Here is a 12858-nt window from a genome sequence, read left to right as displayed (position 1 = left end):
GATTTGGCCCCCAGGCTGCTGCTCATTCTAAAATAAAAAAGCTTTACTTACCCCTGCAGCGTTTCTCCCCGTGTCCCTGCTTCCACTGTGATCAGGCAGGCAGAGATCTCAGCCTGCTGTGCCGATCACATGACCGCACTGAGAACCAGGAAGTGGAAGAACAGAAGCACGGAGCAGACAGGAGATAAGGAAAGAGGGTTTTATTTTACTTTGGGCAGCAGCCTAGGGGCCATATCTGACACAGGGGGACTTGTGCGATCTATAGGGGCCATGGGCAGCACTATGGGGGCGATATCTGACACAGGGGGACTTGTGCGATCTATAGGGGCCATGGGCAGCACTATGGGGGAGATATCTGACACAGGGGGACTTGTGCCCATTATGGGCCCCAGTGAGCTGCTTCTAACCCCCCAGATGTATGCCCTGCCAATCCCCCCCCCACCGATGCCGCGGGTGCTGTACCCGCCGAGCCGCGGGTGCAGGCCCCACAGAGCAGCAGAGTTGTATGTGTTTGTCTGTATGTAGCAGAGTTGTATGTGTTTGTCTGTATGTAGCAGAGTTGTACGTGTTTGTCTGTATGTAGCAGAGTTGTACGTGTTTGTCTGTATGTAGCAGAGTTGTACGTGTTTGTCTGTATGTAGCAGAGTTGTACGTGTTTGTCTGTATGTAGCAGAGTTGTACGTGTTTGTCTGTATGTAGCAGAGTTGTATGTGTTTGTCTGTATGTAGCAGAGTTGTACGTGTTTGTCTGCATGTAGCAGAGTTGTACGTGTTTGTCTGTATGTAGCAGAGTTGTATGTGTTTGTCTGTATGTAGCAGAGTTGTATGTGTTTGTCTGTATGTAGCAGAGTTGTATGTGTTTGTCTGTATGTAGCAGAGTTGTATGTGTTTGTCTGTATGTAGCAGAGTTGTACGTGTTTGTCTGTATGTAGCAGAGTTGTATGTGTTTGTCTGTATGTAGCAGAGTTGTACGTGTTTGTCTGTATGTAGCAGAGTTGTATGTGTTTGTCTGTATGTAGCAGAGTTGTATGTGTTTGTCTGTATGTAGCAGAGTTGTGTGTATTTGTCTGTATGTAGCAGAGTTGTACGTGTTTGTCTGTATGTAGCAGAGTTGTATGTGTTTGTCTGTATGTAGCAGAGTTGTATGTGTTTGTCTGTATGTAGCAGAGTTGTATGTGTTTGTCTGTATGTAGCAGAGTTGTGTGTGTTTGTCTGTATGTAGCAGAGTTGTGTGTTTGTCTGTATGTAGCAGAGTTGTATGTGTTTGTCTGTATGTAGCAGAGTTGTGTGTGTTTGTCTGTATGTAGCAGAGTTGTATGTGTTTGTCTGTATGTAGCAGAGTTGTACGTGTTTGTCTGTATGTAGCAGAGTTGTATGTGTTTGTCTGTATGTAGCAGAGTTGTACGTGTTTGTCTGTATGTAGCAGAGTTGTACGTGTTTGTCTGTATGTAGCAGAGTTGTATGTGTTTGTCTGTATGTAGCAGAGTTGTATGTGTTTGTCTGTATGTAGCAGAGTTGTGTGTGTTTGTCTGTTTGTAGCAGAGTTGTGTGTGTCTGTTTGTAGCAGAGTGTAGTACCATTGTTTCAGTCCAGTTGTGGCTTTATACAGCAGGGAGGAGCATTCCTTGCTGTACTAAGTGAACATTGGAGCGATTGATCTGTCAATGGCCCTTTAAAAACATATTGTACGGCTCTCGCGGAATTAAAATTAACATGTTGCAATCAAAGCAGACTTTTTTTCATTTGGGAGCGGGGTAGTCTTATACAGTGAGTATATCCCAAATTCTATATTTTTAGGGCAGAAGTTGGGGGTCGTCTTATACGCCCAGTCGTCTTATACGCCGGCATATACGGTAATTGAAATTTCTTAATGTTTTTGTCTTTTTTACAATGTATGGTTTGGTCCTTTGGATAACAAATTTATGCTCTTTTGTTGTAATAAAAATATTATAAAAAAAAATGTTCACTTGTATTTTTGCAAACAAAATAATTTTTATTACATGCTTTACAACAGTACAAACAAAAAAGTGGCCTACCAGCCACACAAATAACCCAACAATCCACCCTACACATCACAAACGCTGGTTGGAAATATAAGTATTTTAAAGTGAATTCAATTTGAAATCTGTAAAGTCGTGTTTTTATTATTTGACCCCTTTTTTTTTTTTTTTTTTTTTTTTTTTTTTTTCAAAAACAAACAACACATATGACAGTGCTGTACAAAATTATTGGCACCCCTGCAATCCTGGCACAGAATAATCAGTTTACTCATGAAAATGTTTATCATCACAAAGTACTTTAGTTTATTATCTTAAAATCAATCTTCAATTTTCGAGAAGAAATTGAGTATTCTGTGACAGAATTGCAGGGGTGTCAATACTTTAGGCCACACTGTATCCATATGCAAATTTAAATTGGCAACTATATAACAATGTAATTAACAAATTTAAAAACACCCAAAAAAAAAAAACATGTCACTCTAGCAACTGTGATATGGCCACCAAGCCACAGGAATACATGAAGGACAGACCTTTTTATGAAATTACGACATAGACCCTGGAGTCATCAGCATGTAGAAATTAAACTTTGTAAAGACCGGACCCTATTTGTATGGAGAATTATTGTTGGACAGTGAAGCAGTGTTTTGAAAAATGCACACAGGACTGCTGAACCAGTCATGAATACAAATTTGACATCCCTGCAACAATCAAGACCCTGTCACACACACAGATAAATCTGCGGCAGATCTGTGGTTGCAGTGAAATTGTGGACAATCAGTGGCAGGTTTGTGGCTGTGTACACATGTAACAATATGCCCATGATTTCACTGCAACCACAGATCTGCCAAAGATTTATGTCTGTGTGTGACGGGGCCGTCACACTTGCGAGAGACTTGCCCAAGTCTCGTTTCACATCACCAGGCACGGCAACACACTCTCCTGACAGGAACAGATCGGCTGTATGTATTTCTATGCCGCTGAGACACTCCTGTCCGGAGAGTGTGTGGCCATGCCGGGTGATGTGCTGACAGACTGGCGCAATTGTCTCGCCATTGTGACTTTGTCCGATTTTGTACAAATTAACATAAAAATTTTAGAGTAATAAAAAAAAATTGGTACATACTTATGGATAGTGTCTATGGCTTTTTCCACAAAAAAAGTGCGGCCTTCATGTTATCATGTGTGATACATATCTGAGGTACATATATAATTATCACAACCTATATAATTCTTGGGTAAAATACCCAGAATTATAGTTGTCAGATTGGTTGGTCATTGAAGCCCTCTGTTGATTTAGAACATTGTTTTGGCCTACTTCAGCTGATTGATGTTGGGATTGGAAACTTGGTGTTACACCAACATAACCTTGGTTTTGTTGACCCAGGGGCAAATTGTTTGGTTGGGATTGTTGCTGGATCATTGTTTGATCAGTATTGTTTTGGTTACCAAATGCATTACAAATTACATTTGCAATTTTGGCTAGAGTGGGATGGGGGGGGCTTCAAAACCATCAAACAGTGCACAGCATGCAGCCATGCATGTGGACTGTGTTGGTTTGGTCATTTCTTGCAGCCTGCTAGACAAGCTGGAAGCAAATGAATCACATTTATTTGCTTGGGAGGATGATTTTTTTTTTTAAAAGGTTCAATGCCTCACAAGTCAGCTGATCACATTTCTCAGAGACAGTTGAAGATTTTGTAGTCTTCCCTTTTTTACGGAGCAATATGGTAGACCTTTCTTTATTCGCTACTGACGAAGATGGCATGCTGGTACATCGATTAGAAGTTGTGGCCGAACAATCGGTGTCCGGCCGTTCTTCAGAGGCTGACGGTTCCGGTGCAGTGGAGGGTAACTCCGAGCTGATGTTGGCAGCAGCTGCGGATCCGATATCCTCCAAATCGTCGGTTGCCAAAGGTTGCATGTCAGTCGGATTCTGGTTCCATGGTCACATTTGGCGCTTCTGGCATGATATTACCTTCAGTGCTAAGATTTCAAGGAGACAAATTTTGTATCAGATTTTTTGGAAAAAAAGTATATTTTATAAAAAATTACAAAGACAAATACTTACGGTCGTAATCTTCGACCAGTGTTAAGGAACTGTAGTTCATCCTCAAACTATTTTTTTGGAGGGCGCTGCTGATCCACTCGGGTTCGCCTTTGCCTGGTCTTTCTGAAATGGGTCTTTGACGGACCGCCATCGATTCCGAACGTCTTTATCTGTAAAGCAAAAATAAATTACTCAATTCTGTGAATAATAAAAAACCAACAAAAATAAAAAAAAAACGTTTAGCCCATTACCAATTTGAAACTGTAGATTTTTATCGGCCTCATCAAAGAGGGGAAATAGCTCTCTACAAATTTGGGTCCACCAGTCATGTCGTTTATACTTGTTATGGTATTCTGCACACGCTGTATCCCACAATCCTGGTCTACATTCCACCTACAATTTTTTAAAAAAAAAAAGGGAATTAAATCATATATACAAAAAATTCAAACACATGTGAGACGGTGTAAAATGGATAGATAAATCGGTAATTAATAGTCATAGATAGATGCATAGATAGATGCATAGATAGATGCATAGATAGATGCATAGATAGATGCATAGATAGATGCATAGATAGATGCATAGATAGATGCATAGATAGATGCATGCATAGATAGATGCATAGATAGATAGATGCATAGATAGATGCATAGATAGATGCATAGATAGATAGATGCATAGATAGATAGATGCATAGATAGATAGATGCATAGATAGATAGATAGATAGATGCATAGATAGATGGATAGATAGAGGGATAGATAGATTCATAGATTCATAGATAGATGCATAGATAGATAGATGCATAGATAGATAGATGCATAGATAGATAGATGCATAGATAGATAGATGCATAGATAGATAGATGCATAGATAGATAGATAGATGCATAGATAGATGGATAGATAGAGGGATAGATAGATTCATAGATAGATAGATGCATAGATAGATGCATAGATAGATGCATAGATAGATGCATAGATAGATGCATAGATAGATGCATAGATAGATGCATAGATAGATGCATAGATAGATGCATGCATAGATAGATGCATGCATAGATAGATGCATGCATAGATAGATGCATAGATAGATAGATGCATAGATAGATGCATGCATAGATAGATGCATGCATAGATAGATGCATAGATAGATAGATGCATAGATAGATAGATGCATAGATAGATAGATGCATAGATAGATAGATGCATAGATAGATAGATGCATAGATAGATAGATGCATAGATAGATAGATGCATAGATAGATAGATAGATAGATGGATAGATAGAGGGATAGATAGATTGATAGATAGATGCATAGATAGATGCATAGATAGATAGATGCATAGATAGATAGATGCATAGATAGATAGATGCATAGATAGATAGATGCATAGATAGATAGATGCATAGATAGATAGATAGATGCATAGATAGATAGATAGATGCATAGATAGATGGATAGATAGAGGGATAGATAGATTCATAGATAGATAGATGCATAGATAGATGCATAGATAGATGCATAGATAGATGCATGCATAGATAGATGCATAGATAGATAGATGCATAGATAGATAGATGCATAGATAGATAGATGCATAGATAGATAGATGCATAGATAGATAGATAGATAGATGCATAGATAGATAGATGGATGCATAGATGGATAGATGGATGCATAGATGGATAGATGGATGCATAGATGGATAGATGGATGCATAGATGGATAGATGGATGCATAGATGGATAGATGGATGCATAGATGCATAGATGGATAGATGGATGCATAGATGGATAGATGGATGCATAGATGGATAGATGGATGCATAGATGGATAGATGGATGCATAGATGGATAGATGGATGCATAGATGGATAGATGGATGCATAGATGGATAGATGGATGCATAGATAGATGGATGCATAGATAGATAGATAAAAGATGGATGGATGGATGGATAAAAGATGGATGGATGGATAAAAGATAGGATGGATAGATAGAAGCATGGATAGATAGAAGCATGGATAGATAGAAGCATGAATAGATACAATACATGTATTTAAATAGATAGATTTCTTTATTTGTGAGTTGTGTCCCCCCTCTCAGCAGTGGCCTTTCATGACCTGGGAAAGGAGGTCACACAGGGTCACTGCTAGCCATTGACAGCACGTGTTTTTTTTTTTTGGTGTTTGTGCTGCTTGTACAGTGAATGTCTTGCGATCGTGGGAAATGACCTGGAATACCCCTGCTGAGGCTGCAGAGGTTTCCACGTCTCACACAGCGCTGGATGTCGTGTGGATTACTTGGTGCAAGGCTATTTTTGGACTTAATAAAGTGGTCAAAGAGGGCTTTTTGGGGAGTTTTATTGCAAATAAATGATTGTCTCGTGTGTTTATTTACTTTAACTTGCAGATTAGTGACGGCGTGTCATGGACGCTGCCATTACTAATCTTGGATTTATTGGCAGCGAAGTGCTGCCAATAACTCCATAGATTACCCTTTTTGCCACTGCTACACGGCAAAAGGAAGGGCCAGTGACACGCCGAGACTGTCTCATACAATGCATGCGACAATCTCGGAGCAGTAGCGGGCTGATATTCGCGGCTGCGAGAGGGGGGGGGGCCGTAACCATGGCCCTCGCCCTCTGCAGCATGAGAATACCGGCCCGCCGCTGTGTGTTTAATCTCGGCCGGACGTTAAATTACGGCGGAGCACACGCTATTTTTTTTTTTTTTCTTTCTATAAAAGTCCGTTATTAAAATCATGTGTGTAGATGGGTCTGTGTCAGTGTGATGTGTGTTCTGATGCACTGTACATACTTACCAGTTCTATGAGTTGTTTGACATTAATCGACATTCTGGTGTACCACGACATTGTTCTGGATGTTTACAATCTTCACAAAATGGATGCACTTCCTCTTCTTGGGACATCACTTCCTTTGAAACCGCAGGTAACTAGGTCCCGAAACCGCGAAATACCGCAGGGAATAACGCAGTGAACCGCACAGAATTTGCTGCCTGCGTTATTCCCTGCGGGATTTCACGATTAACATTGGAGTCAATGGAGTGAAATCCCGCAGTGATGTGCGGAAAAGAAGTGACATGCACTTGTTTTTGCTGCGGGATTCCCGCAGCAAAACATGCAGCTGTCAAATTCCGCCCAGTGCGCACAGGATTTTTTTTCTCCATAGGATTTGCTGGTGATTCACTGCAGAGATGTTATGAACATTTTCTGCAGAAAATCCGCGGCAAAATCCGGTAAGTGCGCACATAGCCTAAAACTCCAGCAGTGATCCTGATTTAAAACACTCTGCGAGTAGATTGTCAGACTGCAGATCAATGAGTTCAAGCTGGACATCACTGGGTGCATTATCCACACAGCATGTAAAGGGAGAAGAAATCATGTGCATTTCACTCTCAACTGCTTTAAAGTCTTCAAATCTTCTGGAAAATTCATCATGTAGTGCTGTAAACATGGATGAATACTTGCCGAGGTGATCAGCTGATGGTGTGACTTCTTTCAATGTTGGCATGTGAGTGAGAATTTTGCCCTTCAATTGGCTAGAAAGAAACTTCAACTTTCTCATGAAAGTTGTCACCAAGCTCAACATTTCATGTGCAAAGAGGCCTTTGCCTTGCAGCTTGGTATTTAGTTCATTCATTAATGTAGTCACATTAACAGCAAAGGCCAGATCTGCCATCCAGTGCGTATCTCAGAACTCTGGATTTTCTTTGCCTTTCGTCTTGCAAAACTCCTCAATCTGAGCTCTTAGGTCCCGTACTCTTTTAAGCACCTTTCCAAGGCTGAGCCATCTCAGGCTACCATACAGCTGTATGTCACTATATTCACTTTCATGCTCCTCCAACAGTGCAACAAATTGTCTGTGATTCAGTGCTCTTGCCCTGATGAAATTAACTGTCTAAAGGCTGCTTTACACGGTATGACCGATTTGTGCAATTTCACAATCGATCGTACCCGCCCCCGTCCTTTTTGCGTCACGGGCAAATCGCTGCCCGTGTCGCACAAAGTCGGTAACCCCTGTCACACGTACTTACCTCTCGTGCGACCACACTGTGGGCGGCGAACGTCCACTTCCTGCAGTGGGAGGGATGTTCGGCGTCACACGGCCGCCGGCCAATGGAAGCAGAGGGGCAGAGATGAGCGGGACGTAAACATTCCGCCCACCTCCTTCCTTCACATAGCCGGCGGCGGCCGCGTGACGCAGGTGAGCTGCTGTTCATCGTTCCCGGGGTGTCACACGGAGCGGCGTGTGCTACCACGGAAACTATGAACAACTAAATTAAACGATATTATGGAACCTAGCGACCAGTACACTTGTGAGCAATACTGCGTCGCTAGGAGGTGTCACACAGGCCGGCATCGCCAGTGATGCTATATGTGCGTCACAAAAACCATGACCCCAACGATCTATCGCATGATAGATTGTCTGGTGTAAAGCAGCCTTTAGATACATCAACATGGCTGATTTTTAGCACCGACTTGCAAAGTGCTTCCTGATGAATAATGCAATGTAAAAATATCAATTTCTGTTATGGGTTTTTCATTCACTTTATCTTGCATCCGCTTCAAAAGTCCGACATTTTTCCCTGTCAGATTTGGACAGGCACCGGTTGTAACGCTTACTAATTTTGTTCCATTTTAATCCCAGTTTGTCCATGGATGCATTTACTTCGGTGAGCAAATCACTCCCTGTCGTCGTACCTTTTATTGATCACATAGCTGCTAGATCTTCAATCATCTCAAAGTTTTGGTATTCCACGTACAAAGATAAGTAACTGGGCTGTATCACTGACATCACAACTCTCATCCAGAGCCAGGGACAAAAAAATAAAATGATCCACTTTGGTTTGCAGCTGAAGCTCCAAATTGCCCGCGATGTCTTTGACCCGTTTTGTGACGGTTCGCCTGGAGAGGGTCACATTTGCAAACGCTTCTTTTTTTTCTCAGGACCAATTAGCACTGTAGAGTCCACCATACATTCTTTGACAAACTCCCCATCAGAGAATGGCTTACTGTTTCTTGCAATTTTGTGGGATATTACAAAGCTTGTCCTGACGGCTGCATCCCTGTAAGAGTGGAGCTTTGTAAAAAATCCTTGCTGCCTTTGCAGTTTTGCTAGCAAATCTGCAGATGCCCGTGACCTCTCTGTCTCCGTCAAGTTTTTGTATTTCTCTGCATGTTTAGTCTCGTAATGGCGATTCAAATTGTAATCTTTAAACACAGCTATCTGCTCTCCACATACTAAGCACACAGCTTTACCTTTTGGCTTCAGTAAATAAATATTTAGAAGTCCATTCCTTGTTAAAAACTCAGCATTCTACATCAATCTTTCTTTTTTTAACGTTAGACATATTTAAGGGTCAACAGCTAACCTTCGCTAATAGTAATACACAGCCAGCTGTTTCCATATAATACTATAGCCCAGCAGAAGTATGCTGCCCCAAGAAGAGAGCACAGACAGCAGCAATAAAGAATCGCGAGTATAATCAGATCTGGGTATGACTTTGTGTGTGTGTGTGTGTGTGTGTGTGTATAACACCCTGTATCCACACTTACTAGATGCGCTCTACATACTTATGTGCTCATTAAACCATTTCAAAAGGAGCCTTAGGAAAAGACATCTTCTCAGTTACCAGCCCCGATCACTCACCACAATTGATAAAAAAAAGGTAGTAGTTGTAGTTATTAAACGTAATGTTCAGAGTGTTGCTGGCGCTGAGCTTATCCTGCAGAAGATGGCCTCTGGCTTGAAGTGGTGTAGAGAAAATATAGGAGAAGCTGGGTCCCACCCTGACTTATGTACAGGGTCTGCACTTAGTGGGGTTATGGCAGCAATAGACGGGAGCAGGACAACATATGACGCGCGGCCAGGCTCTGTAATATCCGACAGTCTACCTGGCAACTGTGTATCTGGACGTGCTGCCCGTCACAAATCCCTAAACATTCTCTGGATTCGGGCAATAACTACATAGCAGGCAGGAAGGACTGATTACTGTAGCACTGTAGTCTCTGAGGTCACGGATCCCTGCAGATACTGCTACACAGCAAGGTATATGGGGTCCAGCTGCAGCATCTCCCTCATGCCGATGGGAGTGCGAATAGGCCCTGTAATGCCGACGCTATCAGGCACTGTAATGACGCTGCAGGGGGCGAGGGAAGAAACACCTAGTACCCCCCCCCCCCACCTGCAGCGTCTCCCTCGCGCGATCAGGCTTTGTAATTACGCTGCAAGGGGAGGAAGCACATAGTACCCCTCCACCTGCAGCAGTCTCCTTTGCGTGATCAGGCTTTGTAATTGCGCTGCAAGGGGAGGAAGCACATAGTACCCCTCCACCTGCAGCGTCTCCCTCGAGTGATCAGGCTTTGTAATTACGCTGCAAGGGGAGGAAGCACATAGCACCCCTCCACCTGCAGCGTCTCCCTCACGTGATCAGGCCTGTAATTACACTTCAGGGGGCGGGTGAGGAAGCACATAGTACCCCGCCCCCTGTAGCGTATGCCTCGCGCGATCAGGCCCTGTACTGATGCTGCATGGGGCGGGGACAGCACACTTGGTAAACCCAGCACCTGCAGCGTCTCCCTCGCGCTGATAGGAGCATGATCAGGCCCTGTAATGACGCTGCAGGGGGCGGGGGAGGAAGTGCGTGGTTCCCGATGTAACTGCTGAAAAGCTCGTAACTGCGAGTGGTACCGGAGTTACATCGGGTACCACACGCTCCCTCCCCCGCCCCAGCCACGCCTCCAACTCTGAGCATGACGGGCGGGCTGGTCACAGACAGGCGGGCCGGATGTGGCCCACGGGCCGCCCCTTGCCCAGGTCTGTCCTACAATCTTCAATCATATCATATGCTCCAGGCAGACATTATCATGCAATCTGCGCTTAGGTACCACACACACTTGCTCTTCCTTAATCATTTTTATCAATTACACCTCATATGGCAGGCTAAGATCTTGGCAAATATGTTATAATCTGCATTCAGTAACATAATCGGTATCTTATTAAACAACATCTCCCTCTCCCCTTTCTTAAATAACACCAACAAGCCTTCCTTCATGCATGCTGACACCAGACAATAACGCACACATAACCTGTAAGAGATGCTGAGAAATTGTCCCAGTACTTTCTATAAAATTCACTAGGTATCAATCATGCCCCGGGGCCTTATATTTTGGTGATTTGCTTACTACCTCATACAACTCCTGCTCAGATATATCACATGCGCACTCTCAGCCAGAACATATTTTTCCTTTGGCAAAATTTGGTCACAGCTTAGAATAAAGCCTTAAAATGGCCAACACAACAGGGTTTTGGGCCATTGTCTGCCTAACGGCCGTCCGGTACGTGTATCTCCCACCACTTCTACCAACCCCTTCCGCTGCTGCGACTAAAAAAACATACCAAAACAACAAATGTATTTTAACCAAAAAGGGAGGGAGAGCGGGAAACAGGTCAGGGTTTTTTTCAGCGAGACCGGAAGCTGGGCAGCGCGGTGACCTATAAGCCGCGGGCGGGGTAAGCGCACGTCACACAACAGGGCACATGGGAGCAGGAGAAGGCTATCTTTTTAAAGGGGACACCTCTTTATTAAACAAACAGGGACCGGCAGTCGGGGCAGCATACCACACTTGGCTGCAGTGCCCCTCATCGGCACATTCATGTCTCTTTTTAGCACCACACATTTTCTTTAAGAACCGTGTGCACTTTTCATCCTCCTCCCGAATCCTCACTCTTGACCTGAACATAATTTCTCTCCCACGCTTTTGCATCCAATCATCCACTTCTCTCTTCATCCTTGCTAATTCCATCTTGACATCCACCCCCATAAACTTACAGCTATGCAAGAAGGAAATTCTTCTGTTTTACATGTGCATACAATACCCACTTCTTTTTAGCTTTGCTGTAGCCAAGCCTCATAAAGAAAATCCTCACCCTCCCCTTGGCCCACACCCACCACTGCACAATGTTATTAAACTTTTTTATTCTTACCCAATACGCATATTTCTGGCAAAAAGCCCTGTTCACACTCATATCACCTAACACACTCGCATTCATCCGTCATCTACCTCTACCATACACAAAACCCTCCACCTCAAACACCACACACTCATTCATGGTCCGAAAAACAGACTTTTTCCTTAAAATAATTAACACAATGAATTGTAGGTGAGAAAAAAAAATAGTCCAACCTTGAGCTTGTCAGTGCACCATCTGCATAGTAGGTAAATGGGACTGGTTTTACTGAGACTGCATCACTCAGGGAGAAATCTCCAACAATCCTGTTCCAGAAATTGCCAGTGACATCCACCCTGGACTCTCGTGTACCTGCTCTGGCCTCCTTGGCGAGAATACAATTGAGATCAACAACAATAAACAGGGGTAGTTTACCAGGAAGAAAATACCTCAGGTTTTCAAAAACTGCCATACATTTGTTCTTGTCCATGTTTGCATAAAAGCAAATTAACCTAAACTCCCTTCTTGAATAGGATGGAGTCAAATACACACCTCTTCCATCTTGTATAATAGTCTTTTGCTTCACACAAATGTCTTTGTTTTGGATAATGCCAATCCCATCATTTCTATTCATCCTGAAAAAGGACCAGTATGGTCATCATAATTCCATTTGTTCTTTTGGAAGTTTTGACAATCCATTCTTGCATACAGATCACTGTCTTTAGAGGCCAAATAGTCTAACACAGAAACCTGCTTATTGACACAAACACATGCATTTTGTGAGATGTTTTTAGTTGTAGCATCATAGGCAGGCTGCTTGTTAGAAAGACCAGACAT

At 42.8% G+C, this 12858-nt stretch overlaps 1 pseudogene; it reads right to left on the bottom strand.

Annotated features, from left to right (window-relative positions):
• Positions 1-7323: 7323 nt before the first annotated feature.
• LOC142312800 (general transcription factor II-I repeat domain-containing protein 2B-like) lies at positions 7324-12511 on the bottom strand (annotated as a pseudogene).
• Between the last annotated feature and the right edge of the window lie 347 nt (positions 12512-12858).

The sequence above is a fragment of the Anomaloglossus baeobatrachus genome, chromosome 5 (assembly GCF_048569485.1).
Source record: "Anomaloglossus baeobatrachus isolate aAnoBae1 chromosome 5, aAnoBae1.hap1, whole genome shotgun sequence".
In the NCBI taxonomy this organism is placed as follows: Eukaryota; Metazoa; Chordata; class Amphibia; order Anura; family Aromobatidae; genus Anomaloglossus; species Anomaloglossus baeobatrachus.
This window is presented reverse-complemented; position numbering and strand designations above follow the sequence as displayed.